This window comes from Anolis carolinensis, chromosome 3, assembly GCF_035594765.1.
Source record: "Anolis carolinensis isolate JA03-04 chromosome 3, rAnoCar3.1.pri, whole genome shotgun sequence".
NCBI lineage: Eukaryota > Metazoa > Chordata > Lepidosauria > Squamata > Dactyloidae > Anolis > Anolis carolinensis.
Window position 1 is genome coordinate 116833708 of NC_085843.1, and position 18105 is coordinate 116851812.

At 40.9% G+C, this 18105-nt stretch overlaps 1 protein-coding gene across 4 annotated transcripts in view; it reads right to left on the minus strand.

The window, feature by feature from the left end:
- st6gal2 (ST6 beta-galactoside alpha-2,6-sialyltransferase 2) overlaps nt 1-15474 on the minus strand; it is a 93862-nt gene extending 78388 nt beyond the window's left edge. For 3 of the 4 annotated variants that reach the window (XM_008107068.3, XM_062974325.1, XM_016991921.2), the window contains exon 1: nt 14642-14802. The gene's annotated coding sequence lies outside the window, so the exon portion shown is untranslated. Of the gene's footprint in view, nt 1-14641; nt 14803-15051 lie in introns of those variants that run through there. The other variant, XM_062974324.1, reaches the window with a different exon arrangement.
- Between the last annotated feature and the right edge of the window lie 2631 nt (nt 15475-18105).

The following is an 18105-nucleotide window of genomic DNA, read 5'->3' on the forward strand; positions in this document are numbered from 1 at the left end:
GCTATCATAAGGGAAAGACCTACATGAATTGGCATTTTAACAAAAAAGAACCCTACTGCACTATTACGCAATCATGCAGATCTCCATAGATAATCTGCCAGTGCTCCAATAAATGACACAGTGAAACCACAGAGACTTCATGGCAATAGTGTTCAGTTATTATTTGTTGACACGACCATAAAAATAGCTACATATTGATTTTCCCTCATCCCAAATCTCTACCACACAGACAATATTATATATGAAGGGAAACTACTCTGTTTAGTTCTCCTTTACATCTGTTACTCTTGTGGCCAATGAAACTTGACTAATCTAGAATTTTCATACAGACAGCTGATAGATAATACTTTGTCTTAATTTGGATTTTCTCATTTTTTTGAAAATACAGTAGTAAAAGTCTTAGCTACAAGTAGCCTATTTTTTTTCAGATTCACTTATGCATGACTGCAACTGATGGAAGGTACAAGTGCATCAAAAGAAGAATAAGCTTCCAAGTGTCTGCAATTACCTACTGCATCTTCAAAATCAATACACTATTACAGCTGACCACACTCAAGAAATCCTTATATTTAAATAACATTAAAGTTATGACTCAAACCTCTAAAACCCATAAAATTCAGATTATTTACTCAGGAGAATAAACCACACAAGGCTTTCCCTTATGCTTTGGCTTAGCTAATCATGCATTTGTCAGAGATGTTTTATTTGTAGGGCTTAAATACTGTGTATATATATCTCTGCACTGAAAGCATCTTACTATCGCAAGTCTGAGAACAATTTGCAAGGCTTTATGTTCACTCATCCATTACCTGCACGGCCCAGTATGATAGAGGTTCACAATAAAACTCTCCCACGCCGAAAGACTTACTTGATCCATCCTGTAGTTGTGAAGTGCACAGCCTTTTTTTGAAGTCACAAATAAATTGTAGCTTGATTGTATCCCCATACCACCACCGATCCAGTGGAACATCAATGACATGGATGGCAGCCCGGAAACCACACAACACTCCAGACATGGGTGTTCTTTACATACTTGGGCAAGGGAATCCTGGCCCCTCTACCTGCCAGAGTAAATACTTAAGTAAAAGTGAGGAAAAGAAATAAGGTGTGATCCAGGTCCTCTTGCCAGCTCAGAGAGTCACCCACAGTGTAGCAGACACTTTATGCTTTCTTAGCCCTTGTAGTTAGTTTGAGTACTCTCCTATATGAGCACTCCCCAGCCATCTCTCCTGGCACCTGACTAAATAGAGGATTCTGGCACTCAATATTTCTCAACAAAATCCTGGGAACTTTATTACGTTATCTAAATAGCAATATTTTGTAAATGCAATTGCAATGAAGTGGCTTGAAGCCATGAGGGGGCAATCGGGAGCTATTGTTGTACTGAATTACATCCTGATGCTCCATTTTGCCCTTATCACAGGTGGTCAATGGCAACTTGGCACTGCTGGTGAGTCTGAAGGCTAGGAACAGAAGGAGAATGCAGAACAGAAGACTTTGGGATTAAGAGAGAGAACTGCATTTTCAGATCAGAGTGGCACTGCAGCCAAGAAAAAAAATGGGAACACATATGAACAGAGAAGAGAACAAACATTTTTAAATCTCTTCTGCAAAGCTGTTTTGGAATGTGAACTACAGTCATTCTTTTAGATTTGTGATTTTGACTTTTGCAAATTTGATTATTCACAGATTTGATTAAAATGTCCTCTCCAATCAACTTCTTCCAATCATGCTAGATTACCTAGATATTTCTAGAGAAAACACCTTTCTGAGACCCCTTCTAAACTGCCACATAATCCAGATTAAGAAGCAAACAAGACACATGATCTTTGAACTGGATTATACACATCTACACTGTGAGAGGTTCCAGACAGCACTTTAACCCATTAGCCATTGGGTTTTAAAAAAACATGATCGCGCCTGGGTTGAAGTCTGCACACACCCCAGAAAGCGCGTGCTTTTTGAGGGCGGGGGTGGTGGTGATGGTGGCATCAGGACACAAAAGACCCCCCCCCCCCTCAGAAACGCCTTTAAAAAAGAAAATAACTTACCCGGCTGCCATTCCCCCTTCTCCGGAGCTCTCCTGGCATGTAGAAATGATGCACCAGGAGAAGGGGGGGAAAGACTGATTTTCCTCTCCCCTTCTCCTGGTGCATCATTTCTATGTACCAGAAGAGCTCCGGCTGCAGAGTAATGATGGCTGGACAAGTTATTTTCTTTTTAAACATTTTACTCAGGGGTTTTGGGAAGGGATGGAGACTGTCTTGGATTTCTTGGGCTCCAGGAACCGAAGAAACCTGAGACAGATGTGTAGATGGGCACAGGAAGTCACATGGCACAATCCCCAGTGCCCATTTACAAAGCGTTTGCAGCTGGAAAGACAGGTTTTCTGAAAGAAGGTTTTCCTGCTTTCTCCCAAATTAATTTGTTTTTACCTGAGGCATCGTTTAGACACCCCAGGGAAAAACGCGGGTACTCGCGCTTCTAAGAGGCTGTCTGGATGTGCCCTTTCATATAATCCAGTTCAAAGCAGATAATCTGGACTTTCTATGTCAGTGTAGAAGGGGTCAAAGAATCTCTAGGTCCTCCAATACAATTCTATGTTTTGCTTCCAGAGGAAGCGGACTACACAATTGTGTTGAAAGACCCAGAAATTTCTACATAGTGTTTCATCAGTTTTTAAAAAATGCAATTTCTTTATTCATGTTCTTTCACTTTCATTGGGTCCTTTGCCCCTAATCCCAGGAAATATGAAGTGCTAAGTGTACTACCTATGTGATGATTACTCTCAAAAGGCTTATTTGGGCCAAGGCTCCATGTGTCTGGTATAATTTGCCTACAGGCCTGATCACATGAATCAGTGCTTTCACCCTTAGTCCCCACCCGCTGCCAATTTTACAACTCCTAGGGCTGAAAGTGCAAAATGTGATAACCTTGTCTGCAGCTTCTGGATGACTATGTGGATCAGCACTTCCTATGTCACATCAGCTTCACAGAGCATCTGGAAGAGTTGTTTCCTTGCAGTCATTCCCTTACAGGAGAAGCAGTTTCGAGAAGGATGCCTAGAGAAGTAACATGTAGAACACCTTCCTAGCTCTTCTGGCTCTTTGGACCCACACATTCAGCCTGGAAAGGCCCTGTTTACACATTGTTATTTACAAAAGAATTCAACTCATCTAAGATTATATATTTTTGAAATGTAAATCAGCAATATGTAAAAATTACCATCCAGTTATGAGCTGAAATTGTTCCCCACAAAATGGGGAGTTCTTTTATTCAGTATTCAAGCTTTCAAATGGGGTTTGTAAGGCATCAGGAATGAAGCACTGTCCTTAGTTAAATAATGGTTTTTGTTAAAAAGCTTGTAGCACTTGACTAATTTTTTCAAATATTTTACATCAAGAGTGGGGCCATGCAGGTGCTTCAGCCTAAAACTCCTATCAGTCCTGCCTGTCCAACAGTAAGGAAGCATAGGAACTGTAGTCACATATTCCACAGCCTTGATTTATATGGAAATACTGTGATAATGGTTGCCATTAACTGGGGTTAATACAGGAGTTAACAAGTCGGAATCCTAAATGCTTCCAACTAGCAGTGTGAAATATCACTTTGGAGATGCTATCCTGTGGCTGCTTACCAGCATGACAATCAGCACCATCATACCACTGCTGGCACTGTGTGACCACAATGGCTCGGCAGTGCAAATTCATACTTCTCAGTGTGTGGCATAACTGCACACTCCCGTTCCTGCCCTCTCCATTTTAAACAATTTTAAAGGAAAAAAATCCAGCTAGGGGAGAACAGAGGATGTCACCACATAAGGACTTTGTGTCATCACATGAGGTAAGGCCAGAACTGGGCTTAACTGGAGACTACTGAAAGAATCTGCAGGCAAGGCAGATTCCCATGGGCAATACCAGAAGTAGATGTGTTTCATGGAATGCCCTCAGTTGTACTCTGTTTTGCCAGCACCTGGAAACAGAGAGAAGAGGCAGGAAATACTGTGTCTGATAAGGTGGATGCTTACAATTTTAAACAAGTACAAAATAGCTAAAATATACAAAAGGTAAAAAAAAAAATAGAATAAAGCTATAGGCATATCTTAGGCCCCATCTACACAGGCAATGCTATCCAGCTTGGGGCTGACCTGTCGAGGAAATGTTTTCCCCCAATGCAAGCTCTAAAGTGATTCCTGCCAGAAATAGCATGATAAAAAGGCACCAAAATTATTATTATTATTATTATTATTATTATTATTATTATTATTATTATTATTATTATTATGTTTATTTATACCCTGCTCTTTCTCTCCACAATGAGACTCAAAGCTGCTCCCGATTGAAACCCCAAAATAAACTATACAATCTACTGCATCCCTTTTGTGTATAAACCAGGCACATGAACCAAATGCCAAATATAGATCACAAATTTAATTGGGTCTAAAATGGGAGTAGTTGGAATAAAAAGCAGATGCACAGCACAGCTGGAAAATAAATGAGTGCCTCCCCCCCTAAAGCAATGAAAGTACCATGGGAATGCTAGATTTAATGGAGGTAAGAAAAAAATCATGAATTTTGATTGAGTCAATTACTCTGGATCAGAATGTGGATTATAGCAACCTGGTGGATTTGTGTGGACTCCTTTTCAGCTTGCTGCCAGTTCATGTGGTGCCTATGTAGCCAGGGCTGTAGCCAGGGGGGGGGGGGGGTTAAGGGTTCTACCTCCCCCCCCCCCCAAACCTGGTTTACTCATGGTTAACCAATTTATAAGTAAACCAGGGGTTTTTTAACCTGACACATTTCAGGTGTTTTTTTTTTAAACTTTTAACCCACTCCTCTGTCTATGGCCCTGTATGTAGACAATCCAGATATACATAATCCATCTTCTCATCTGTATTGATTGCCTGTGTGGAAACAGCCTTGGTTAAATAATGCTTCTGACAAAGACATCTGTTTATGCTCCCGTCGTCCTGGGGAAAAGCAGAACTACTCTTACTGTAGTTATGTGTGCTCACCTACAACAGGCAAGACAAACAGCTGTTGACTTCCTAAACAGCAAAATAGAGAGAAATGGAGTGTGGGTGTCTGTCTCAGAAGCTCTTTCTATCGTTTTTTTTAAAAAGCACCATAGCTATCTAAGGGCCCATCTATACAGCTACATGAGTGAATGGACTCTGTGGTGTCCACATGATATCTTAATGCAACCTTCTCTCAAGCTAAAAATTGTTGCAACCCAAAAACAGACAAGCTCTAGAGATTCAGGGAAGTCCCAGAAGGCCATGTTAAGGAGACTGGGCCTCCTGTATTACATAGATGTCATGGAGTCCATTCACCTGAATGACTCATTTGGCCTGTGTAAATGCGTCCTTATCTGCTTATCATCCTGATACTGTTATTTGCCTTTAGCTTAACAGGAAAGATCTTCCATGGCTGGCTTTGATCACATCCACTTAATTTGTTCTTTTATTGGCATAATTTTAAGTTATGGCATATGTTTGGTACTGCTGAAATTTGCAAAGCTTGTGATGATTATTTGAGAATGGGAATGGGACTAACACAAATCAGTAGTACATAGGAGCTGCATCTATGTTGTAGAATTAATGCAATTTGACACTATTAATGGAGTTTGACACCTGCGGAAGCTCAATGCTATGGAACTCTGAGATTTGAATTTTGGTGATGCATCAGCACTCTGGGAAAGAAGGTTTAAGACCTTATAAAACTACAATTGCCGTGATTCCATAACACTGAGTCATGGCAGAAAGGTGATGTCAAACTGCATTAATTCTACAATGTAGATTCACTCCAATATTTATTTCCAGACAAATATATGTGGCAGTATCATTACTATATTTAGAGGTCACATACATTCTCTACTATTTTAGCTGTGTTTTAAACAACATTGCAGACTATCTGGTATTCATTTTCTTATATATTGCCCATTCCCTTTCTCTTTTTATTCATTTCTTTTGTGAAATTACCCATTATTTCCTTTTGTCATTTGATGACTTTTAATGACATCTCTAAATCAGTTTACAGCAGAAATGCAGAGCGGAACACATTCTTTGTGTGGGAACAAGGTCTTAGCCATGAAATGCACTTTGAAAGGTGATATGAAAACTCTTATTCACAGTGAATGAACGTATGGAGGAGAGAAGAAGTCTAAAACAGATATGAATGGAGAGAGCCACTTAAGTCCAGGGCATCTTGATAAACCGAATAATATTTCTGCAGTTTCTACAATGGCTTCATACTATTTCTTCTGTCCTTTTTAATGAGGGAGTGCCAAGACTTCAACTAGCCCTTTTTAAATAGCTAAACCAAAGCATCTTCACATCTCTGCTACAGGATTTTTGGTACAAACCTCATGTAAAATTTGCACCCATTGTGACAACAACTTTGAACAGTGAATCCCACTTTAGGATTGTAAATTGTATATATCTGTGTGTAAATCAACCTAATGTGTAAGTGGGGGATAGGATTTAGAGTAAATATTGTGAATTTTAATGTCCCATGGATAAGATGAGGGTCATTCCATGCAACGGGGAAAGCACCAGTGTGGCCTCAGGGCCAATTGCCCTTTGCTCCTGTTACTTCCATTTTCCTGCCCAGGACAACAAAATAACTCCTAAAAAGCTACTCATAAGATAAATTAATTCTGGTAAAAACTATTTTGGATTTTCGTGAAATAATGAGTAAAATTTCCACATTTTCTCATGTCAGTTGTTCCTTTTCCACCATTCTTTCATGTATACTGCACATGTACAAAAAGTATACTTATATTTACATTGATTTAGTGTTGAACCACTGTTAAAAATACTAATACTTGTCCCTGTTTTTTCTCTCTCTTTTGTCAAAGTCACAATAAAAGAAAACAATGAGGAGTTGTGTGTAAGGGGAGGGGGAGTCTACATATTTAAGCACAGCCAGGTACTGGAATTACTGTTTTTCAATTAGTATGCTAAATGATGTGTGTATGAGTTTGAGCTACTTTAAAATTGCTAGCTCTCAGAGGGTCACTTAATTACCCTTTTTGTTCTAAACATCAAGTGACCCATATAACATGTTTTAATCACAACTGTTTTACATATCTAATACATCAAATGTGCCAATCCTTCTAAAAAACATAGCAGATTGTCAGGTGCATTTTCGTCAGCTTTAGCCCAAGGTCAGGTCCTATACTCAATTCTGGCTTGATATCTGGACTAAGGGTGAAAAGTGATGAAAATCACACTAGTACATAGTCAAAACTGCTGAAGTCCTCATTGTTAGAAAAACCAAAAGAATTCTTTGAATTGAGTTCATGGATCGGTTTTGAAACATCTGTTCCTTTAACACCGACAGGTTTCATATTATCTGTTGCCGTCGACGTTCATGAGCAAGTGTTATCTGCTCCACTGTTTCATGTTGTCACTTTGCATTATCCCCCTCTAACCATGCACATTCAATGATGACAAAAAACAAAACCCCCAAGATGCAAACACAGCACAGTCTTAATTATAGGAAGGCATTTAAGGTGAACTGCTGCAACCACAGCAAGATTTCCCCAGGATACCAAGTTGTGCTGCCAATTCATGGCATGAAGGAACTTCCTGTATCTTTCTAGTGTCAATTTAGCAATCCACATTACTATTACAGAAGAAACATTTTGCACCTTCCAAGTTATACCTTGCCAACTAACTTATTAGTGAAACAAAGACTGAAATTAGAAACTACAACCTGCATACTAGGTTTCAAGATTGGTACCAGATACATAGTAATCAGACTGGTACTGGACTTGAAGCCAAGTATGCAACCACTTCTAATATCTACCTACATCAAATTCTCCTTCATATTTCTGCATACTTATCTACGTCAATACTTTATAAAGATAATATTCCAAAACAATTAATAGGAAAACTGTCTCCTTATAACCAAGAACAAGTAAAAGAAAGAACTAGATAACACTTGATTGAATAATGGCCAGAGGAATGTAGCTTCTCCATATAAAATAGGTGGGCTGTGTTGTCTGTATATCTTTTTTTAAAAAACTGTAGTCATTAAAAGGGTAGCTCAAAAGATCAGAATTTTCAATTTTGATGTAATCTTTTTGGAAAAAACTTCCAAGAAAGTTAAAAAGAGACTACGTTGTCTAGTTAGGCAGAAACGTGACAAGTCCTTTAAAAATATAGTAACTCTTTATTAACTTCTCAGTAATAAACACACTGTTATTGTCTGCTACTTTTGACATTTATTATTAAGAAATAGACTCAAGATTCAAGAACTACCTAAAAAATGAACAGTAGAACTTAGCAGTATTAAGCAAGATAGAGAACTGGCACATATTAGAATCCCTTATCCAGAATTTTGAAATCCAAAATATTCCAGAATCCAAAACTGGCCACATGATAATTGAGATAGCTTTCTGATGGCTAAAATTACACAAACTTGGTTTCATGCACAAAATTACTAAAAATAGTATGTATAACTCTATAGAATTATAGAGGTGGAAGAGACAACAAGGTTCATCAAGTCCAACCTCCTTCCATTCAGGAAAATAAAATCAAAGCACTCTCGACAGACATCCAGGTTTTGCTTAGAAACCTCTAGAAAAGGAGACTCCCTCATCCTCTGAGGAAGTATATTCCACTGTTGAACAACTCTTACTGTAGGAAAGTTCTTCCAAGTATTTAGGTGGAATTTCTTTCCCTGCAATTAGGACGCTTGGTGTCCTAGTCCCTAGAACAGCAGAAAACAAGCTTGCCCCCTTCTCAATGTGACATCCTTTCAAATATTTAAACATGGCTATTATGACTTGCTGTGAGTTTTCCAGGCGGTGTGGTGGGTGAAGCATCAGGAAAAAATGCTTCTGGAACACGGCCATACAGCCCGGAAAACTCACAGCAACTCAATGATTATTATCATGAAAGCCTTCGACAGCACATGGCTATTATGTCCCCTCTCAGCCTTCTTTTGAAAGCTAAATATACGCAGATCCCTCAGCCATTCCTCATAGGGTTTGGCCTCTAAACCTTTGACCATTCCAACTTGTCAATATCCTTCTTAAATTGTAGTGCCCAGAGCTGGACACAGTATTCCAGCTGAGGTCTGACCAAAACAGAATATTAATTCCCTCATTCTAGACACTATACTCCTATCAATTTCATGTTTGACTTTAATGCCATCTTAAATGTTTCAAATTCTGGAAAAAAAATGAACTATAAAACATTTCTGGTCCCAAGCATTTCAAATGAAGGATGCTGAACCTGTACTATATAATAATACGGTTTCAAAAAAAAATCTAAGGTCTAATGCTGTCTTTGCATGTCTAATCACATCACATGTTCCCAGACCCAATGTACATGGCCTACAGAAACTGATGGCAACGTGCTTGCTTCATACCCATATGTAGTACAAGAGAATAAACTATCATTGCATCATGACCTGTCAATAAAATCTTCTTGTCACGTCCTCATCTCACAATGAAAGAGAAATGCCAGTTTTCAGATCAGTTGAAATACATTTTACTACAATGAGAAAGGACAGCAGTATTTTCATAATATGAGTGTGTACCCCATTAACTTTTTAAGAAAATGAGATGGGTTTAGAGACAATGATCAAGTATCAGCTACAAAAATGAAAAAGGAAAGAGGTTGTAACTCAAATCTACCATATTCCTTTTCTGTTACTACAACACCATATACATTCCAAGCTCCATTGTATAGGGTACAAGGCAGAATATACGAGTAGATAGATATAGATAGATAGATAGATAGATAGATAGATAGATAGATAGATAGATAGATAGATATGGATATCTATCCATTTTCTAATCAATTGTTACTATGTAAATATCACATTATGAACTATTTCTGTGCTGTTACTATTATTTTGTGCCATTACAAATTACAGGAAATGCTCTCTGGTTCCACCAAATGGCCAGTGCAGATACTACACCTTGAAATATATATTTAAAATACATGACATACAAAACAACAATTTCCAATTGCAGAATGAAACAAGCAGCCTATGTGACTTCTTCCTTTCCCCCTCCTATTTCACTGACTGAATCAGCACACAATAATATGTTCAAACATTAATAAATAACGGGCACACAACTGCTCTACCAAAAACCTGTACAGTACAACAATGCCTGCTATAGGCAAAATAGCATTGCCTAAAATGTCTGCTAAAATGTACTTGTTTTAATAATGTTTAATAGCCTAGTATATAATGCTAACTATCTTGCCTCAATGCATTAGAATATTAGAATAATATAAAACATTGAACAATTGATACAACAATCAATATTCATACGTACATTTGATGGTTAGCATTCATGAATTCTCTCCACATACACAGCACTTCATATGAATTGACATGATTTTGTACAAATGGCTTTTTCACACATAGAAGCAATCACAATTCCACAATCAATGAGTAAACATCCGTGTGTGACCCAACCCTATAAAATACAAACTTGCAGCACTCTACTGAAACCTTGTGCAAACAGAGAAGATTGTATCTTGAGTTGCAGCCTACTTAGTTCATGATAACTAAAAATTAAATACAGATTTCCTATAATTTATGGGATATAAATTATATACATTTCATGTTTAGAAGATGACTCTTACATGAATATGCATGTAATGTGTGCATGCATATAGTTTGCCAAATTGTTAAGTCTTATTTAGAAATCAATGAAACTTACTTAAATGTTGATTTGTCAAGTTGCCATTGAGTCAATACTTTGACTCTATTTGAGACAAATCACTGAATTTAGTCCTTTTGGGTCACTAGGAGAATCACCAAATACTTATGCAATTGCTTTGAAATAGCATTATTATTGTTAAACATCATTAACATAATGAAAATAGATATGTGACTGTGATGCCATTTATTTACTGTGCATCTCAGAATCTTCTTTTGATGACAGTATTGGCTTCAAAACTCAATGCAGTTGGGGATATTTTATGTGTCATAAGATTTTAAAAAGTTTTAATGTCACTGTATGAATTTTAAACTAATGTCTGATATGTATTTCGAAGGCATTGAACAAGTGTCTTGGTAAGCTGCCTTGAGTCCCCTCCGGGGTGAGAAAGATGGGGTGCAAATGGGGTAAATGAATAAATACATTTCCTACAAAATGTGATTGTATGCAGACCTGCTGCCTTCATCCTGGCCTCCAAAGAGCTTATTGTTTCTCCCACCAGATATCTTAAGTGAACTGTTATAGACTTAACATCAGTGCAGTAGCAGACTCAAGTGCAATTACATGCCACAAATGTGGAACTTTAGTGAGAAAGGCAGTTGAATAACGTGAAACAAGCATGTACAGAATAACCAAAGACATGCACTTTCCATTAAGACTATTCCCAGTAGAATTGATACACGGGTAAATACAATTGCTTTTAGATAAAAGGAAACTTCTCTCCTATGAGTTGTTTTTGTGGAAAATGAGCTCAATCAATCTGATTCTTATCACTATCTGCAACTGGGAATCAAACCACATGCTTTGTTAAACACTTGAGTGTATTGCTGCATATGAACTTTCCAGGTGTAGTGTAAGCTATATACATCTCCAAATTAGGAGATGTAATTAGGAACAATACCTTTAAATTTAAAATACTACCCTGTGATTTAAAAACAAAGAAACCTCAAGTGGCTTCACTTGAATTTTCCTTAAAACATGTCAGCAGTGAAGTAGCTGGTGTAAATGACTGAGAACAGTGTGCTTGTTGAAATATCTCTGAAATCCTGCCTGGTAAATCTCCCTCAGGTTCAAGAAGTGTGATGATTTAAACAAATGACAGAAGTCCTGAGAATGTTGCGTGATTAAGATGGCAAACATTGACATCACAAGAAAGAGAAATGCAAGCAGTTCTACTAAAATAAAGGGAATACCCAACTTTCAAAATGTAACAAGAAAGAAAATGTTTTCAGCGAGTCTGTGGTAACAGCTAAGAATCCAAATATCACCAGCTACCTATACAACAAGAGAACCTAAATATCCTAAAGGCAACTGATCTTGGAAGCTAATCAGGGTCAGCCGTAATTAGTACTTGGATGAGGGACCACCAATGAATACCATGTGCTACAAGCTTCATTTCAGAAGAGGGATCTGGCAAAACCACCTCTGAGTATTCTTTGCCTGAGCAAACCCAATGAAAATAATCGAGTCACCTATATGCAATTTGAAGGCACACACACCCTTATACTACCCATTGCAGTCTAGGTACATGTATGCATCACACAATTTTCCTCAGTTACACAATTCAGGTGTTTTTTTGGGGGGGGGACTGGCAAAGCATTCTACACTCTTTGTGATATTTCTATGCATTCTTAATAATAATAATAATAATAATAATAATAATAATAATAATACCCCGCCCTATCTCCTGGAGGGGACTCAGGGTGGTTTCCAACAAAAGTAACAACATGGCAAACATTCAATGTTGAAAACAGATAATGATGAATCAAATCAAAACAGTGGATAAAACAATCTTAAAATAAACTCATAAAACTAAATAACAGTAATACATAACTGAACTTAAATAAACATAATCTAACCCATCACACACAATTTCCACAGGCTGAAGTAGGTGTCCAACATCTAGGCAAGGATATATATAAAGGTGTACTAGTCTTCCTCCTCTCCATATGCTAAAGTGCACAAATGAGTTTTTTAAAGCCTTTTAAAGGAGAGGAGGGTATGGGCTGTTTTTATGTTAACTCAGTCCAATTACATCACATTTTGCCTGAAGATCCAAAGTACTTCTTTTAAGTGTAGAATATTTCCATGTCCACTTTTATATTTGAACTCTTAGGCATTTTTGTGAAATGATTGGTATTTTATTTGGAAAAAAGATTTTAGACTTTTCTTCTTTCTGTCACTCTAAGTTATTTTGCAACAATCAGGTGAACTTTACAAAAACAAAACATTCAAAGGGCATTTTTCTTTGCAGAAGAAATTCAGATTTCATTTACTCTGTCTATTCAGTCTGGGCAGTTCAGGCTAAGACACTTCTGCAGTGTTGTGAAAAATGTAAAATACTTTGAAAAATATAATATTTCAGGATACTTGATTGTTAATCTAATTAGAGTGTATCTGTTCATCACATTATTATAATACATACACTGCTACTTCCCTGAGTGACTATCCTAACTAAAATATGTCTTTCCAGCTCCACCCAAAGAAAACATTCAGGGATGCCCAATAAAATGTGTGGATGAACATGGACTTCTCCCTTTAAGAGTCAACACACTTGCCTAGAAAAACCAACGGTCACTGTGAGAAAACAAAGAGAGCTAATAGAAGAAAGCCATTTTTAAGCACCTCATTGACATTCTTTGAAAGCCCTGCTTCTCTAAACAGATCTATTCAACTCTTTGAACTACAACATAAATAAATAAATAAAGAGCGCAGGGTCTAGTGCAAGCCACAAAACCATTCAGCACCCGCCATAAAACTGGTCCCAATGCTGGAAGGAAAGAGGAACACAAATAAATAACAACAACCATTTCCTGGGCAAAATGAACAGTGGGTTGTTGTGAGTTTTCTGGGCTGTATGGCCATGTTCCAGAAGCATTCTCTCCTGATGTTTAGCCTGCATCTATGGCAGGCATCCTCAGAGGTTGTGAGGTCTGTTGGAAACTAGGCAAGAGGGGTTTATATATCTGTGGAATATTCAGGGTGGGAGAAAGAACTCTTTGTCTGTTTGAGACAGGTGTGAATGTTTCAATTGTGTGTGTCAGGAGTGACTTCAGAAACTGTAAGTCGCTATCTGGTGTGAGAGAATTGGCCATCTGTAAGGATGTTGCCCAGGGGAAGCTTGGGATGTTTGATGTTTTACCATCCTTGTGGGAGGCTTCTTTGATGTCCCCGCATGGGGAGCTGGAGCTGACAGAGGGAGCTCACTCCCGCTCTCCCCAGGTTGGATTCGAACCGGCAACCTTCAGGTCAGCAACCCAACCTTCAGGTCAGCAGTCCTGCCAACACTGCGCCACCTTGATTGGCGGAGTTAAGAGATGGGACACTGAAAGGGCATTAAAGCAGGCATAGGCAAACCTGGGCCCTCCAAGGGGTTTTGGACTTCAACTCCCACCATTCCTAACACCCGGTTGGCTCTTAGGAATGGTGGGAGTTGAAGTCCAAAACCCCTGGAGGGCCCAAGTTTGCCCACGCCTGCCTTAAAGTCTAAGCCAGGATGACTCTTCTCCGACTCCAATGCGTTTATTAACTTAGCCGGTCCTTCTCTTCTCCACCCCGTCGCGTTTTCCTGCCCACAAAAGCGTGTTATTATTAAAAAAGCAAGCAAGGAAGGAGAGGACGGAAGGAAGGAAGCCAGGGCACTTTTCAGCCCCTGAGGGCACAATGCTTCTGCTCTCCCCGCACTTTGCATCTGCCACAATGGCAAGGCTTGTGTGTGTGTGTGTGCCTGTGTGTCAGCGCCGAGGGCAACCCTCTCTCTCTCTCTTTCAGCCCCGCCGCTGCCAAGCCCGAGCGAGGGATGTGACATTATTATTACTCGGGAAGAAAGAAGGGCAGCGACAGTGGCGGCGGCATCTCATCCTATCCAAAGGGAGAACCTCTTTCTCTCTTCCGAAAAGAAGACCCGCAAGGAAGGAAGGAAGGAAGGAAGGAATGAGACCTCCACACGTACCACATTCTAGGAATTCCTCAAAATCTCCCCACGGTGCTGCTGATTCCGCTGCTGCTGCTTCTCTCCCGCTCTCTCTCTCTCTCTTTTGGAGGCAAGTGTGCGCGCACTAGCCGCGTCTTCCCCCGAAAGGCACACATGCACACAGCCCCACGGGAGACCCCTCCCCTCCTCCTCCCCCTCCCCCTCCCCTTATTAACCCTGCCTTGGCGGGTCCGCGCAGCAAGGCACGCTTCCCTGCCCCACACTCTCCGTTGCACATGGCCCGGGAGGAGCGCCCGGCGGGTTCCTTGCCTCCTTCCCCGCGCGCGCCCGCGACAAGGAGGGAGGGAGGGGGAGCAGGCGGGAGCGCGCGCGCAGCCCCCGCCTCCCTCTTCCTCCGAGGCTGAGGGGTTTTGTTTCGGGGGCCTTACCGGGAGGGAGGGGCAAAAGGGAGCGGCGATGCCACACCGCAGCCCGGGTCGTCAGTCAGTTCATGGTCGGTGCCCCGACGAGGTGACAGGAGGGCGAGAGCCGCAGTTAAAGAACCAGCTGCTGCTGCTGTTGCCGGTGGCCTCGCTGTTGCCAAGTGGCTGCTGGGCTGGCGGCAAGCCCCGCTCGCCCTCGGTGCTGAAGGGTGGGCATGCTGAGGCAAAGGCAGGCAGGCGGGAAGGCAGGTAGGCGCTTACTACTGTTCCTGCTTCGCCGGTGTCTCTACGGCTCCTGCTGCTTCCACTGACTCCAAATCCCGGACTGCGAATCGCGGAGAGAGAGAGAGAAAGAGAAAAGGGGGGAGGAGGAGATGGAGAAAGAGGAGGAGGGGACGCTCATTGTTTGAGAAAGGAGGGCGGCAGCAGAAGCCGCAGGAGGCGGCTTGGGTGCCGTTCCCGCCGCCTCTGTGCTTCTCCCTCGCCCAGTGGACAAAGGTGGAGACGTGCCCGCTGCTCCACCCGCCTCAGTCTCCGCTCAGGAGCCCACGGTGGCGCAATGGGTCAAACCCTTGTGCCGGCTGAACTACTGACCGAAATGTCGGCGGTTTGAATCCAGGGAGCGGGGTGAGCTCCCGTCTGTCAGCGCTAGCTTCCCATGCGGGGACATGAGAGAAGCCTCCCACAGGATGGTAAAACATCAAAACATCCGTGCAACCCCCTGGGCAACGAATTCTCTCCAATTGCCAATTGGCGTCCTTGCCAATTCTCTCACACCAGAAGCGACTTGCAGTTTCTCAAGTCGTTCCTGACACGGACAAAAAAACTATCCGCTCCTTCCCCTCGCATGTCTTCCCCTCTCCCCCTGTAGTGGTTCCCTACAGACCCACTAAGAAAATCCAGCAAATGCTATGTTCAGCAGAGGGCAAGAGGGATCCTCTCACCTCTGCAGGAGTCTACCTATCCTATAGCATGCAGCTGTGGACAAGGCTACTTAGGGACCACCAAACGCAGCAGCATTGCCCAAACAGGAATCAAGAAATATGACAGGCACTGCAGACTAAGTCAACCAGAGAAGTCGGCCAGAGCAGAGAACCTGATGAACCAACCTGGGCACAGCATATTATTCAAGAACACAGAAATGTTGGACTGCCCTAACAACCACCATGTCAGACGACACAGAGAAGCCACAAGCATGTGAACAATTCAACAGAAAAGAGGAAACCATGAACAAAATCTGGCTACCAGTATTTAAAAACTTTAAAATCAGGACAGTAAATATAGAACAACACACCAAAAACAGGGGAATTCCAGAAATGAAACAATCAGAGCCAGTTAACACCTCCCAACAAAGTATTCCCCCAAGCAGGAAATAGCCAGGCTTTGAAGCTGCCAGCCTATTCAGTGCTAATCAAGGTGGCTAGTTGAAACATTCACACTTCCCTCAGGCAGACAAGAGTTCTTTCTCCCACCCTGGACACTCCACAGATGTCCCCTCGGGTGAGAAAGGCGGGGTAGAAATGTTGTACATAAATATATAAACCCCACTTACTTAGTTTCCAACAGACCTCACAACCTCTGAGAATGCCTGCCATAGATGTAGGTGAAACGCCAGGAGATAATGCTCCTGGAACATGGCCATACAGCCTGGAAAACTCACACCAATCCAGTGATTCCGGCCATGAAGGCCTTCGATAACACAACTCTTTCCTTCTTTCTCACCCAATGGGCAAAGAGGTTGCCCCAGGGCTGAGGCACCCTTTTCGTCTTCCCTGCAGTCTTTGCCTCTTCTTTTCTTCCGCCTTCAAAGGCACCCCTCAAAGTCTGGGGTAACTTTGGCCATGAGGCTCCTCCATTTTTCACTCAGTTGAAGTAGTCCTTCCATCTATTTGTAATGTCCGTTTTTTTGTTCATTCTTGTTACTTGCTTAGTCATAATTCCTGTAATGTCTAACAAAACTTGATCATACATATAATCATTCCAATTATTTAACGTCCATTTTAATTTGTCTCCCCATCCTCTAGCAATCGTGGCATGTGCTGCTCTTATTGTTACTTTAAATAATGAAGGAGCAAACAATTACATCAGAGAAAAAATACAAAGACTTTACCTGGGATCCTCAACTGTGGTTGAGGAGGTAGAGGGAGGGAGGTAAAAAATATTGGTCGATTTGGTAGGCAAATGTTGAAAAGGGGAAGTACTACTGTTATGATTTATAAAACCCAATAAAAATGTTTAAAAAAAGCTTTGGCCATGGGGGCAAATAATAATAAATAATAATGACAAAGTTCTGGAACACAACACATCAGACATCACAGTTGTGGAAAAGAAAAAGGTTTGGATCATTGATGTGGCCATCCCAGGTGACAGTCGCATTGACGAAAAACAACAGGAAAAACTCAGCCACTATCAGGACCTCAAGATTGAACTTCAAAGACTGGCAGAAACCAGTGCAGGTGGTCCCAGTAGTGATTGGCACATTGGGTGCCATGCCAAAAGATCTCAGCCGGCATTTGGAAACAATAGGAATTGACAAAATTACGATCTGCCAACTGCAAAAGGCCACCCTTCTGGGATCTGTGTGCATCATCCGAAAATATATCACACAGTCCTAGACACTTGGGAAGTGTTCGACTTGTGATTTTGTGATACAAAATCCAGCATATCTATTTTGTTTGCTGTGTCATACAGTAATAATAACAATAATAATAATAATAAACTTTATACCCCGCCTTTTTTCCCATGAGGATTCAAGATGGCTAACGATCTCACACTTTAGCCAAGTTTAAAAAGTACAGTGTGGTAAAAACAGATTAAAATACAATAAGTAGACTTAAAACAGCCTTTGAAGATACTGAGTACCTTTAAAAACATGTTCACTTGACCCTGGTGGCCCTTTCTCCTTTCTTAGGTGTTCAGGATGCCTCCTTCATAAAAATGGACAAGGGCGGGGGGGGGGGGGCAATTGTGTATGAAGACAAGGGCAACACTCCATTCCTTTTCACACCTTGATATGCCTTGGAAAAATAAATTACTCATATAGGCAAAGAGTAAGAACCA